General features: G+C 41.6%; 1 protein-coding gene across 12 annotated transcripts in view; it reads right to left on the bottom strand.

The window, feature by feature from the left end:
• dlgap4b (discs, large (Drosophila) homolog-associated protein 4b) overlaps positions 1-14,605 on the bottom strand; it is a 116,840-nt gene that overhangs the window by 57,928 nt on the left and 44,307 nt on the right. For 9 of the 12 annotated variants that reach the window (XM_035631876.2, XM_035631880.2, XM_035631883.2 and 6 more), the window contains one exon: positions 12,386-12,452. The gene's annotated coding sequence lies outside the window, so the exon portion shown is untranslated. Of the gene's footprint in view, positions 1-12,385; positions 12,453-13,220; positions 13,332-14,605 lie in introns of all 12 variants that reach the window. The other 3 variants (XM_035631877.2, XM_035631882.2, XM_035631879.2) reach the window with 1 other exon arrangement.

The raw sequence follows: 14,605 nt of genomic DNA, 5'->3' as shown, positions 1-14,605 counted from the left end.
GTGTTCCCCACTCCCTTGCAATAGACCTCTGGAGGTCACAGTCAAATGTAGCTCAGAGAGAAGAAAAAAAGAGGAAGGAAATAAACAAACTACAACACCACACTCACACTCGCACAACCGCTGCACTCACCCATTATTCACAACGTTACCACTACTATCCGTTCAGTCGTCTAGCCTCGATTTCGAGCAGACAGCAGGTGGTTTAAAAATCCGAAACCAGAGACAGTCACGTTTTGGAAAGACTCAAGCACACGATGCAAACGGGTCCACTACGGCCACCGTAGCTCACTGAATGGGATGGGGCGTGACGCTACAACAGCCGCTAATGACAGATGGAGGAAAGACGGATAGAGGTCAGGGGGGTGTTGTTGATATCAGTAGGCTGAACTGAGCGGCGACGGAGAGGAAAAAACAGGTGAGGGATTTGAGACTGTAACAATGGGAAGTGATCCAGTGACCTTAGTTTGGTTCTGCTGGCAACATGATTAGATGTGTGTCAGTGTGACGCACAGAGATAGACAGGAGTGTTTTAATAAAGCTTTGCACATCAGTTGACGTGTTGACATCCCGTAGTGACGTGTTGATGATGGCAAAGCTCGGGCTGCAGCCAGTTGACGTGGCCTTAATCTCCTCGCAGCCCCCTCAGGGTCTATTTACCATTTCAGCGTGTTGGCCTTCTTGCAAACCACGGCCTCAGAGCAGGAGCACGCGGTTAACTTCTTGGCAAAAAATGTGCGTGTTGATTATATCTGCAGCTGAGTATCCCCTCTGTGTATTCAGTGTTAACGTAGTTCAATCTGGGGCAAAGGAACTCATTAGCACAGTTTTAATAAGTTAATGGCACAAACCAGTTCTGCACGAAAATTTAAAAAAAAGCACTGTTAATGTGACATGTTGAGAATGCTACAGTTAGCATTGCAATGTAGATCTGGGGGTAGGGGGGTAATCCTAAATTTCTTTTGGAGGATTAATTGTGCGTGGCGTCTTTAAACATTTACTTTGTGCAGTTTCTCGTGTGTTTAATGACAGAGGAAAATATATTGTCACAGCCACACATGGTCTGTTTTAGGTGGCAATGCAAAATACACGGTGAAGACATGAACATATTTTTGTTTTAGAAATTTCAAACCCCCAGAAATAATCTTCAAAATTTGGCTTTAACATGAGTCCCCGTTCTGCTGTTGCGTTTTATAGCTTTCTGAAGTCTTCTCTTATTTGGGGAGAAAATAGCTCCTGTTCCCTCCCACGGATGTCAGACAAAAATATCACAAAGTTGTCAATCACTTAGGACTTGGCTGAAGAGACAAAAGCTGACAAAAATAATAACCATGTGAATAAGACATGTCCCCACGGGGACACAAACATCCCCTGTTTGCGGAGCCCGGCATAAGCATCACACATACCAGGGGGGAACTCTGGCCTCCAGGACCCAGGAGTCAGCCAACGAGGCAATTCACAAAAACAGCCACTCATGAATCCCCCTAAAATGTTACAGCATCAATTCAATTTTTATTTCTGCATTAAAGAAACGAATATTAATTTCTAACGGTGGCATGTCATCACTGACAAGCATCATGATGACAGTTGAGGAAAGAAAAGTAGATGGCAAATGTTGCACTTTCCAAGAGAAATGGCCAAATATTATTTTGCCATTGTGCCCAGTTTGTGGAGACACAGTGATGGTCGCAGTGATGAAAAAGGCCAATCTCCAGAACAGCTGGAAACATACAGACAAACTGGATGAGTTGCAGGGACAAATGCATTTGTAGTAAGTCAATGCAGGGAGTTTGAGTGCCGAAACAAGCAGTTTTCACAAGACCACATTCTGAAAGAGACATATAAGCAGATTTTGTTGCGAGAGAGCTGAGAGCCAAGAAGCTGGAACCTCACTCAGAAGGAGATTTGAGAAACAGTCCTGTTGCCACGGTCGAGCTGCAGCACCAGACAAAGTGAAATTGTAAAAGTTTTCAAAGTGTCAGTTTGCCTCAAGGAACCAGACACAACAAATAGTGCCCGACTATACTGACTACCATCTGACATCAGACGATTCTTCTGTTGGTCACTGAGCAGTTCCACTGCCGCATGTGCACATTCAGCCTACAGCTGCCTGCCACGTCCCTATATTCTGTTCTTCAATACAAAAGCATCATAGGGTACTATCTATATATATGTACAATATACATTACTGACACAGAATAAAAAGCCCACTACCTCCACAGGCCCCGTCTCCTTATTATAGAGAAGAAAAGCCTGTAAAAAGCGTCCCCGTCCCCCCTGAGGGCTGGTGGAGGTGAGCAGCTCTTTCAGTGAACTGTTCCCCTGCAGAGCAGTAAAGCCCATTCATTGTAAAGATCACACCGAGGTTTGAGTCTCATACCACCACACCAAAAAGCATGTGAAACGATATTCATAAATCCATATCATCCTCTTCCTTGTCTACAGTTGCAATTTCAAGCACAGGGGTACCACAGCCTTATGCATCGCTGTGCATTGCAGGGGAACTGGAACTCAGGGAAATTAACATATTAATGAACTGGAAATACCAAGTAAAAGCCTTCATGGCCCTGAGGCCACAATAGTCTTCTCCTTCATCATGATCTTGAACCAGCAATGCTGCATTTATGAACTTGTGGAATGCACACTAGGTACTTTTAGAGAGACAAAATATCACTTTTTCCCTTTCATCAAATATCTCACAATCTTGGTTTAGAAACACAATAAGAACATAAGTGGTATGAGGTGAGACATTTTGACAGCTCAAGAATAGTGTCCTTCAGCAATGAAAAACGTTAAATAGAAGCAATACATAAAAGGTTTATGAATAAATAATTCATGAGCTAAATCACATTGTTGATTGGGGTTAGGGTTAGGGTCCACTTCCAACCATTGTTAAGATACTGCAATTGCTCCATCTTAGTCCAGGTTGATGATGCTGGCTCCATTTTCTTTCAAAGTTGAATTCTCTCTCATGCTTTATATAAAAGATGTACAAATGGTGCATTTGGTGACCACATGCACCATTTTAAGCCAGTAAATTTAGCATTAACCACATATGCCAACTGACATTTATTCCATAATATGTCTCCTTTAAGGTTTGAGGCAGTTTTATTGAGTTACCAGGCTGTCGAGTTTAGTGTGAAACTTGTGACAGCTGCTAATTCAAAGTTCGACTGATGGGGCTGGATGCTGCATTTGCTCTAGTTTTTAAGGAAGACCAATCACAAAAAGATAAAGCCTTTTATATTGGTTACAGGCCAAATGGTTGATTTTAAATGCTGAAAATCGTCTTTTCTTGACTGTCTGTTTTTATCCAGAAATAAACCAGACACATTTGTCTCAAGAAATCCTGTATTAGGGTGTCACATTAGGAAGAAGAGAAGACAGCAAGCGCTAAAAGTCTTTAACAAAGTCTTAAACAAACTGGAAAAAGAAAAATCTTCCTCCTAAAACTGCTTGTTTTCAAGAGCTTGACAGAATATTAGAATGTGACTGGAGAAAAGCATTATATAACTATGTTTGGCACTGACCTTTATTTCCCAAACTGCAAGTAATGGTGTGGATTCAACTGACAAGTCAATTTCTGTCTTCATTTCACTAATCTTGATATGGCAGTGAAGTATTTCACTTACAATAAATGGTTCATCTGCAAAAGCAAGAAGTAAAGCAGTAGTGTAACCAAGGATACATTTTTTTTAAACAACCAATATTTGACTATACAAATAAATCCTGTGTAAATCACAGCCAAAGCAAGGCTTCACCTAGTAATAAGTCCAAACAAGAGCATAGGGAAAGCGTTGCCGTGATATGTTTCAGTTTGTTTTTTCCATATGCTCCAATTACGACTTTAATTGAGGCCACCCTCATTAATTAGCATGCAAGATAAATTGGTTTGCAGGCAAAGGAAAATGCAAGTAGAGGGTGTGCAGAGATGAGTGGGGGGAAATTAAAGAACAGAGTGTGTCTGGAGGGGTAGAAAACTATAATTTGGCAAGTAAACACGAAAAAAGGCATTGAAAAGACATCATGCATGAATCATCACATTGCTGTTGTGTGTAGTTCACCTGGGTGCTAGGCTTAGCCAGAGGATGTGTGTTCTGTCATTAATGAGAAGTGTTTGCTCTGGGTTTGAATGTCAAATCTTCATTTTCCCAGAGGAGAGCATGTGCCGTGAGTGTGATGTAATAGAACCTTTGGAAATACTTTATTGTGGTATTGGAAGTGAACCATAGAGCCCTGGTCACATGGTGTCAATAGATGATGAGCAGAAATAGGAAAGAATAAGAAGAAAATGTTAAGCTGCACACTTATTTATTTTTCAAATAAACAAGAAAAATAAATCGGTTGTTTCGTCTCAGGGGGGCCAAAACTGTAAAGGTGTGCATTTGTCAAACATGGACTGGCAAATGACACATTCACACCAAGCATGTTTACATTTGTATGTTCAAACTGTGAAGCAGATTGTTTGCTGAAATGAGAACAAGTTACAGTGAATGAGGAGTGGGGAATCACCGGCCTCCGACCTGTACAGGGCCTGTGACACGATTCAAAAAAAGCAAAAACAGCAAGTAGAAAAGCAATTCATTTTCTTTTTGGGCCATGTCTTTCAGGGCGGCCCCTGCTTCAATCAGGATGAAGACAATACAAGAAGCTGTTACAAGCATAACTTCGAATGTAAACTCGAACTTCCTCACTGTAGTGCCTGGCATGGCATGTCACTACCAAAGGCAAGGTGTGCCTGTCATCATCAGCGTCACCATTACCATCTGACATCAGACCTCCCACAGTTCCAACCATGGCATTAGAGATGTTTGGGTTCAATTATTTGGCCCATGAAAAATGCCATAAAATTGAAATGACCCTTAATTTTAATCAACAAAATGCAATTATGACGATCACGACTGACTCTCGATGGCCCAATCAGAGTCAGGTCAGCAGTGTCATTATCCGGTCAAACACCCTCATACTGAGTAATGCGCACTAAACACTGTGTTACACAAAGTCTCACATTTACTGCACAGCACCAGTTTTAATAATCTTTCAACAGACTATATATGCAACGGCTCTGCCAAAAATTCAGCATTTATGAAGTTTATGATCAGTTTTTGTTGCCATTTGTTGACTGTATATTATTAAGTTTGAATTTAAAGGTGGTGTATAGTTGAAACTATTTAGATACACAAGGGAGGCAGAATATTAGAAACACCTCTGGATATGATGCAGCCCAGAACTATGACTAGACTTTATGGAAGGGCAATTGTATTGAATTAGATTCTATAGTCTGCATATTTAAATTTCTTCTAACTCATTTTTTCGCCATTGCTTGGGTAGATCTTCCTTCCAGTGCTAAAGTTTATTCCTTATCCCCAGTTATTTTGCCTGGAAGTGGCTTTGGTGAGATTTTTTGCTTAAATTTAACGTAAACTGTCCTAAAAGACACAAAGCCGGTAAGTTTTTTGGGGGGAACTAGTTTGGCCCTAAATTTATCTCAGCAGGATAATCCCTGTACTATTTTACTGACATGATCCCGAGATCCATGACGACATAGACTCCATTTCAGAAGTTCAAACAAATTACTGTACCTGACTAGGCATATGTTCTATATTTCATATTTTTCATTTTCATCATATGACATCATATTTTAATCTGATCTCAAATTTGGCAGCAGGATAATCTGGCCACAGTTCAGGGCCGTGAAGTTCATCCTGCCAGTCGAGTGGTTTCAAAGAGTCTGCGACCTAGGCTGACACTGGGAGATGAAGGGGGGGTCACATTTTGCATTATGTCTACATGTCAACCCTACATGTCGGATTCATTTTTACATCAAATCTACAGTTTGTTTTACACCGAAACCTTCTGATTGGCCAACTGAACTGCCATAGTTGAGGGAAAAAGAAAAAACCTGCTCATCTGCTCAGGACCAGCGCTGAAGCTCTCCCCTCCCAACCATCCCTATCAAAATGAGCAGCTTACATCTGTCTGAGGTTCAGTCTATTAATCTTGTCAAATGGATTCAGAGAGCAAAGATACTGCAGACAGACTGAGGCTGAGGACAGAGAAGCAGATGGCCTCGCAGATTGGAGGGACAAATACAGAGCAGCGGCTAGATATAAAGCGGAGAAAGAGGGGGGAAAGTATTTATCTGAATGGGTAAAGAAGAGGGGACGTGATAGGGGGAGTGCAGAAAAGGGAGGGAGAAGGATTCTGCAGGAGTGAGACATCACGGAGAGAGATTCTCCGAGGGGATGCAGTCAGTGAAAATGACAGGATACAGCTCCTGCTGTCACCGGCTCTCAGATGTTAAGTCACAGTGTTTTCGTCCACAACGTGTTGTCATTACATGTAGCAAAAAACACAGCTCCCTGTCGGGGTAAGTCAGGTACCCCAGCCCCCTGCAGCAACACATGTACAGTATGTGAATAAACACAGAGGGAGCGGCAGTTATCCAAAACCTTTCAGCTGTCATGTCATGTTTCTGGCATATGAGAAGGTGGTTGTTTAATGGTTGATGTGACATGTGATAACTCCTCCAAGCTTAAATCCAAATGTAAAATATAAGTTGTCTTCCGCTGCTCAATAGTGCTAAAAATAACAGGTAGAACAGCCTGACGGTGGCAGTATCAATAAAAGTCAGCGCCTGTGGCAGATAGGACAGAGCTTATGAATAAATTACTCAAATGAAAAAAATGACCTTCACACTGGAACTTCATCAGAGGCTTTAAAAATGATTTGGACCATGCACACACACATGAAGACTGTCTCAAAAACATAGCAATGCTAATATACTGATGACAAAGTCCATTTTTATGACAAGAAGCAGTTACATTTTCAATCTGCAACTCATTTGTTTTGCATCACACAACATTGATGATATACGCCACAGTAGGTCTTGGCCTCCAAGTGGTTATGTAAACATTTCATAAAGCCTGTTCTCAATTACCTGTCTGCTACAGTTAATGTTGAAATATACTTTCTCTCTTCAAATATTATCCGCAATGAAATCATACATAAGAAATTGAAGCATCTGTCTCTGTCACATTAACTAGGTCACACCATGTGATACTGATATTGAAGAACTCCAGTAATTGGTACTGAGGTTATTAAAATAGAAGCCTTGTGTTAATAATAGGCACATTAACCTGATATTCATTTTCTCTGAGAAACGCTTACAACCTAGTCAGACGTTTCTAATAACGATGGGAAAAAAGAGAATTTAGATTTTCTCCTTTTCATTGGCCAACATGTAGATGAGGAGAAAATAGTCCTTGCACTTTTAAATGCATTTCTATTTTAATTCCAATGCCTTCATAGACAACCATGGATGGATGTGAGTGTGAGTGTGTGCGCCTGTGTAAAATGAGGGATCTCTGGTGGTTCAAGATGGTAAGCACATATTTACACAGACATAACTGTGCCTGGTGAAAGTTGGACACTGTGGGCACCCATGGGCTAAAGGTATCCGATACTGTGCATCTGTACTTGTGAAGGCATGAATCACGATTTATGTTTGACCGTGCTGCATGCAGGGAATGAGGGGCGAGACGGAGATGACAGATGGCATTCATCAATCACCCCTGGCTGGACTGGAACTGGGCATGTTGTGATTACGAGAACACATCTTAGACCCCCGAGGCCACCACAATGCCCCTCTTGACTGTTGTCATTGACCAGTCCACCCTGAAACCTAAGCATAATGCCAAAGTCAAAACATTAAGGTTACAGCCCTGTACACAATGTGCAACATGAGGCTTCAGGTCAGCTGGTACACCTCATTACTGCTCTGTACAGAAGAGGGCGTATATAAAAGTGTATTGACAGTCAGTGAGTGTACTGAGAGACAGAGAGTATTGATTCCTCATTGATACTGAAGGAGCAGTTTCGAGTCAAACTGCCTTTAAACTGACAGTGAGTCAGTGAGCTAACTGTTGTTTTTGTTTGAGTAAAGTCTTCTCACACACACAAGTCTTGTTTTTCTCTTTTAGTTTAAAAAAAGATGTAAAATGTAGTAAATTAGGACTGTGAGGTAAGGTTAGTATTGGCTGTAGAAGTCCTGATTAATGTTTTCAGGATAAGAAGAAATAAAAAAAAAAATCTATATCTATATTATTTTATGCAAAAACCTGACCAGATAAAATAAAGTATTAGATATTATCTCCAAACTCAATTATTTCATTACTCTTGCCACAGATTTATAATTAAATGCAGGGAGGCAGTCAAACAGCTGTTTCTTGAGGTAATTGTAATTCTGTGAAATGTGTTGACTATTTTTGGCAACAAGTTTGCATGTCACGTCTTGAATATCAAATTTACCAAAATAGTCAAAAATATCAATTGAGTTAATGGTCAACATGTAATATTACCAAATAAAAAATCAACAGATGTGGTTTGATTATAAAAGTGAAGAGGCCGTGACACTAACAACACTGAGAGGGTGAGAGAAAGCGAGAGAGAGCGAGAGAGAGAGAGAGAGAGAGAGAGAGAGAGAGAGAGAGAGAGAGAGAGAGAGAGAGAGAAATTAAAAGGCAGAAGCTTTAAAAGCTTTGGAAAGGATTTGTATCCAATAAGCCATGCAGAGGATTAAACCATGTTAATGCAATGCCTACACAAACTGGAAAACATTGTGCATGCACACGCACACGCACACGCACACACACACACACACACACACACACACACACACACACACACACACACACACACACACACACACACACACACACACACACACACACACACACACACACACACACACACACACAGTCAGCATAATGGCTGGAATAAGCCTTTATACTCAGGGCCCAAAATTAAAATTTTGATGCACTTTGCTTTGGTCAAGTAAATTTACCTTCCACTTGTGAAGGATCAGAAGCCACTAGCCTGGTTATAAATTACTTTATTATTTTTTCGGGTTGTTTTCTGAATGTAGAAAAAGGTAACAAGCTTGATATAAGCTTGATTCTGTCTTATAGATCTGCTATTGTCGATGTGCACAAGCTTTATTTCTATAATTACAATGGGGCTTTTTCACAGTAGACATTTTGACACGTCATAGTCGGATAAGCATCCAGGGAGACATGACAGTGTGACAACAAAAAAACGGGGTATCTGTTACAGTGTTCCACCAAAAGGACCGATGTTACCCTTAAACAGAATCCCTGAATGGATACACCAGTAGGAAATCAAGTCCCACAAATAAAACAAGAGAATGACCCGTCGTCCAAAAGCATTTTAGTATCTAATAACTCAGAGTTGAAGGATACTGGCTCAGTAATGAAGCACTGCATTATACATCCAATATACAATTCTAACGCACTACTTCTTACACTAGTGTCAGCTCTTTTGTTCTTTTAGCCACAGTATAAACGAGATAGAATAAAAATTAAAAAAAAACTCCTTTGCATGAGGAGTTGCACTGCAACTTCATTAAAGACAATCCAGTGCCTGGATGCAAATGGACAGAACACGGTGTTCTCATGACCGACGTACATCTGCAGTCTTGGCCCTGGTCCACTGCATGCAGCAGTGAGCCACTTGAGTTCTCCATCGTAGGCTTCAGTGTCGTCAGCTTCAGTTTAAAACAGTGGAGAAGTCTAGTGGAAAACATTATGTTGAAGGGATTCCTCCATAAATGTGTGTAAGTTATGGCTCCTGCACAGCAGAGACGAGCAAACAATCAACTAGCAGCTCCCACGCGTAAATGACGTTGATAAGAATGAAATTACGAACGGATTAATTAGTTAGCATTGGTGACCGGACTGAACATTTATGAACAATAATTAGATTAAATACAAATATGTCCTAAGTCATTGCTCAAGCAAAAATGCAGAACCCACTTCATTCACTCGTTTCACCTTTTCATACATAACATGTTTATATACTATATATATATATATCTCGCTGAATATGTTTTGGAGCTATGATAATTGCAGTGTAATTGGTTGAACAGTAGATTTGTATTTCCGTTTCCTTCTCCTTCGTTTGTTAATGGCGGTGCATCATCCGCAACTTCTGCTCCGGAGTGTTCTCTTTCGGAAAAGCATTAGAAGAGAGTTACGTACGTTAAGGTTATAAAGATATAGTGATTATTTGTTTGTAAAAGCATTATACTCTTCATTTTCAATGGTTATAAAAAAGTTGGCGTTTGATTTTCACTTTAGTCTGCAAACAACGAACCGTAAGCCTGACCCTAACACGATTGAAGTTGAACGCAGCATTTAAATACTCGAGATGTTGTAAAATCAAAGAAAATACATGAGGTGTTACGTCAATTTACCACCTTCTTTTGAATTCTAGGAGATGGGACAATACGCATGCGCACGCGGTGAACCAATGAACCAACTCGTTCACACCATGTTGTCGGCCTCAGAAATGACCTCATGCTTTGGGTTTTTGGAGTGTTGAGACAAAACAAGAATTTCCAAGACAAAATCTTGAGCCCTGGGAGTAATATCAATACATGCCTTTCCTCATTTTAGATTTTATAGACAATATTGCTGATCACAATTACAGTGATAGCCATATACTTTATCAGCAGAGTGATAAAAAACTGTTCATTTGGACTCCAAATGACATGTACTTGTTCGGTGCTGGAGATGAATTATTATGTTTTGCTTATATACGTGATAGCAAAACATAATAACGTCAACAATTCATCACAGATGAGATGCAACACTGTGACTCTCTCGAGATAGATGAGCAAATTGATTGTGGGCTGAATGAAGGCAATGGGACCATTGCTTGGGGGACAGCGTCTCTCATCCAGTGATGGATACCTATTCCAGCTGTGAAGACATTAGCCAAATGTATTCTACTGTCAGAAATGTGGCGTGCTTCTTGTAATCACTGCTTTCTCAGAAGGAAAACCAATAAACTGTGCATGTTGACAGGAAACTAACCGTGGTCTCAAAGCACAAATGCTGGATGTGCTTAATGTAGCTTCTCCTGCGTAATTGTAAACACTCCTTTGGCTCTGTCCTTTCCGTCTGACATACTGAAACGCTTTACATAAACAATGGGAGATAAATACGCGGACAGGGACCGCGTAATTAGCATGTATGTGTTTAAAACTCACGTCATTTGAATTTCAGATGAAATGTCTTGTGTGTATGTGCTCTGCAGACACTTGCCGTCAGTGCAAATTAGAATAAGAATAACATAGAATAAGAATAAGTTTAAATTGTGTGAAAGGATTATTGTAAAAACGGTAAAAGTGTATCAGCCACAGCAACAATCAAAGAACAACACATGGGAAAACGAGTTCCTGCCCTGTGATGCTTTCTATATGATTCCTCCCCGCAGTGTAGTTTTTTTTTGGATGGTAATATTGATCCAATCAATATTTGCAGAGCTCTGCTCAAAAATTATTAAAGGAGCTTTCTGAATGCCATACTGTAAAAAAAAGTTCAGCTTTTTAACTTTTCACCCTTTTGATGCTTTCAGTGTGGCCTGATGAATGGGTCACCGTCATGAAGGGCTACGTACGCCGAGCAGCTCAGTGGAGCAAAAAATCACTAATGCATCAGCTGCAGAAAGGATATTGATTTGTTTTTTGTATATCATATCCAGGGAGGTACTATCAGTGTCACTGCAAAGTTAACAAGGTACAGTCATGACTCCTCCTGATTAATTTGGCTGTTGCCCTGTTCAGTTTTCCTTTGTAGTGCCACAACTGGCTTTGTTTTAAGAATAAGACGCAAAATCAGAGGCTGTATATGTTTGTTAAGGAGGCTGGGTTCCGTCACATCTGCTTCAGCAGGACATTGTGCTCCTATAGTATTACAGAAGAGATTGAAATTAATCCAGTGTGAAATCAAGAGACCAGCGTTGGACCGGGGGGATGCCCACAGACGACACTCATGATGCTGCGCATCGCGGCTACGTTTGATCGGCGCTCACTGGTCTGCAGGCATCGTTGTGCATGACAAAACATGCCCTTTCATAGATGCAGCTGCACGGCACTGGTACACTCGCTCTACTCGTATTACATTCAAACTATTTAACATCAAATACACTGACATTTTTATTCTGATCAGTTTTTGGCCCAGGCAAACAAAAGCCCTCAGAGATTTATTAGCCTGCACAAAGGACAGCAAGCCCTGCCTTTCACAGATGCGTGTTTGTTTGACAGCCGCGTTCAGTCTCAGTGCCCTAAAGATCCATCCATAGTTCAATCTAGACAGGGTCAAGGCGTGCCGTCTTTCTGTAGCCTATAAGCTCATTCTCCTGGCATTTCAATACATCCAGTCACAACATCAAGCAGGCCACTGTCTCATTAGCCCTGGCTCTACGGTCCCGACTGGGCTCAAGAGGCAAACAAAAGGCATCAAATGGAAACAGAATATCACAGCCCTGCGGGTTGAAGGAAAACAGGGGCCCAAATATGCCGTACCTTATTGATGGGAGTGCAGAGTGTGTTGCCTTGGTCAGAGACGAACGGGCTCAGAGAGGAAGAAATCCTGCAACACAAAGACAAATCATCAGGTTCAATCATCATAACAAGCTGTACATCCAACGCACACAATGTGTTCATTGCTTTAAATCCGATGCCTACAAAAGCTTTGTCAGTGGATTTTTGGATCTGCAAATATGAAGATTATTATAGTGCTTTGATAATATGCTTCATTGTCTCCAAAACTGCTTATTGTCTTGACTTTTTGATTTATTTTGGAAAGTTAATTAGCTTTTTTCGAAACAGGCAACCTGGCAAATCTCAAGAGATAAACCATTTCAATTAAAAACATAGATTAGATTAGGGAAATGCTTCCTGAGGCAATAAACCCTTACCCAATAAAACTCCAGGAAACCACATCATGAATCAGCAGAAGCATTCCTCTACTTAACATAACTTTTGGATATTGTTCACCAACATAATAGAGGCATAGCTTTACTGTGTACAGTTAAAAACACTGACGTTCAAATGCATTGTTATGAGAAAAGACAACACCTTTGAGTCGCATAAATAACATCCATCAGAATCAATTACTCTAGCGTAAAGCAAGGCTTCGGGGACTTAAACCAAATCCAGTCATGCCACTTAGGAAAGGATTTGTAAAACTGAAAAAAAAAGAAGCCTACAGTGGCGGACAGCTCGTCGAGACAACCAGGACATTTCCCAGTGCCCTGAGGGTTATTTTGTTCTGCGCCATGAACAGTCAACTCGACTAGCGATGATGTAACGAGCAGGACTGAGCTGACAGACCTCTTGCACCAGGCTCGACTCTTACCTCAACTGTGCGTGATGGCTACCTCACCGCACTGCTGCGGTTGCGTGTGTGCGTGTGCACCACGCGCTGTTGCTGCCGCAATGCTGCTACTGCCAGTTCTGTCTTTCCACACTGAGAGAGACAAAAATATTCACATTTAAGAAGCTGAAATCAGAGAATCTTTCCTTTTCTTTTTCATAAAAAACGACTTACTAATCGATTAACTGTTGCAGCTCTAGATCAGTCACAAATGATTGTATGTTGTCATCTGGATAACTTTCCTGTCTACAGTCTACATCACCAGCTTTGTGTGAGGGTGGCCTGGGATAGAGTCAAATTCCCGGCCTGAAGTATCTTCTCGGTTCGCCCCTGCAGCTGATACTGTTGCTGGACTAAACACAGCTGAACGTGAGGGAGGGGTTTCTCTTAGGAACACTCGTTTAATGGCTCCACCATTACACTTGTGGAACCCAACAAAATGTGTCAAGCAGTGTGGTCATGAGCAGGAGGTCAACGGAGCATGAAGCCTGTAGAGAGACACAGGAGAGACAAGAGGAACCTGCTGTGAGTTCTCTTTGGAAGATGATGCATTAATATGTAATCTCTCTCTCGTACCAACACAAACCTAATGTAGCCCCTGTGTGCCACAGAGGTGGGCCTGGGACTGATCAGTGAGATACACTGACCCTCACCTCACCTCTGCTTGATGAGTGAAGCTCACGCTCCCCAGTGGTTTCTGGTGCAGGCTTAAACACCTGACCTCATGCACTCGGAGCAGAATTTCGAGCTTCACTACTGGGTTCATCTTTCATTAGCCAGAGGTCAGCTGTGACATCCATGTGTTTGTATATCAGGGCTCCAGAGTCCGACTGTTTTGGTCGCACATGCGACGTCTCTACACTTCTGGGACATGGGCACCATCTGAGGAGCATGTTGACGTGTTGCTGATTCTGAATAGAGGTCATTATTGTGATCACCCATTGTGGTAGTGTACTCTCATGCGCACCGGAGAGACAAGAGAGGACAGGTGTTACGACGAGTTCCTCCGGCCTGCCGAGGATGGTAAAAGCCTTTATGGATGTTTTGACGGGACACCAACGCGACGTGATTTCTCCCGGTGACCAGTCCGACTACTACAGACGGGTCAGTGTGTGTGTGTGTGTGTGTGTGTGTGTGTGAAAAGAGAGAGAGGGCGAGAGATCGAGAGAGAGAGTGACAGCAGGGCAAAGACCGCTGCACCCAGCATTTACAAGGTGGTGAAGACATCCAATATGATTGTTAGGCCTTGATGAAATGTACAACATATAGTCCACAGGGTACCTTGGCATCTAAAGCAACATCCTGCAGTATGATTCACTGTCAGTAACTCTGTCAATGTTGCATTGATCCTTGAACTTGTGCATAGC

The sequence above is a fragment of the Scophthalmus maximus genome, chromosome 6 (assembly GCF_022379125.1).
Source record: "Scophthalmus maximus strain ysfricsl-2021 chromosome 6, ASM2237912v1, whole genome shotgun sequence".
Taxonomy (NCBI): domain Eukaryota; kingdom Metazoa; phylum Chordata; class Actinopteri; order Pleuronectiformes; family Scophthalmidae; genus Scophthalmus; species Scophthalmus maximus.
The sequence above is the reverse complement of the archived record's forward strand: the minus strand, read 5'-3'. Positions and strand labels throughout refer to the sequence as shown.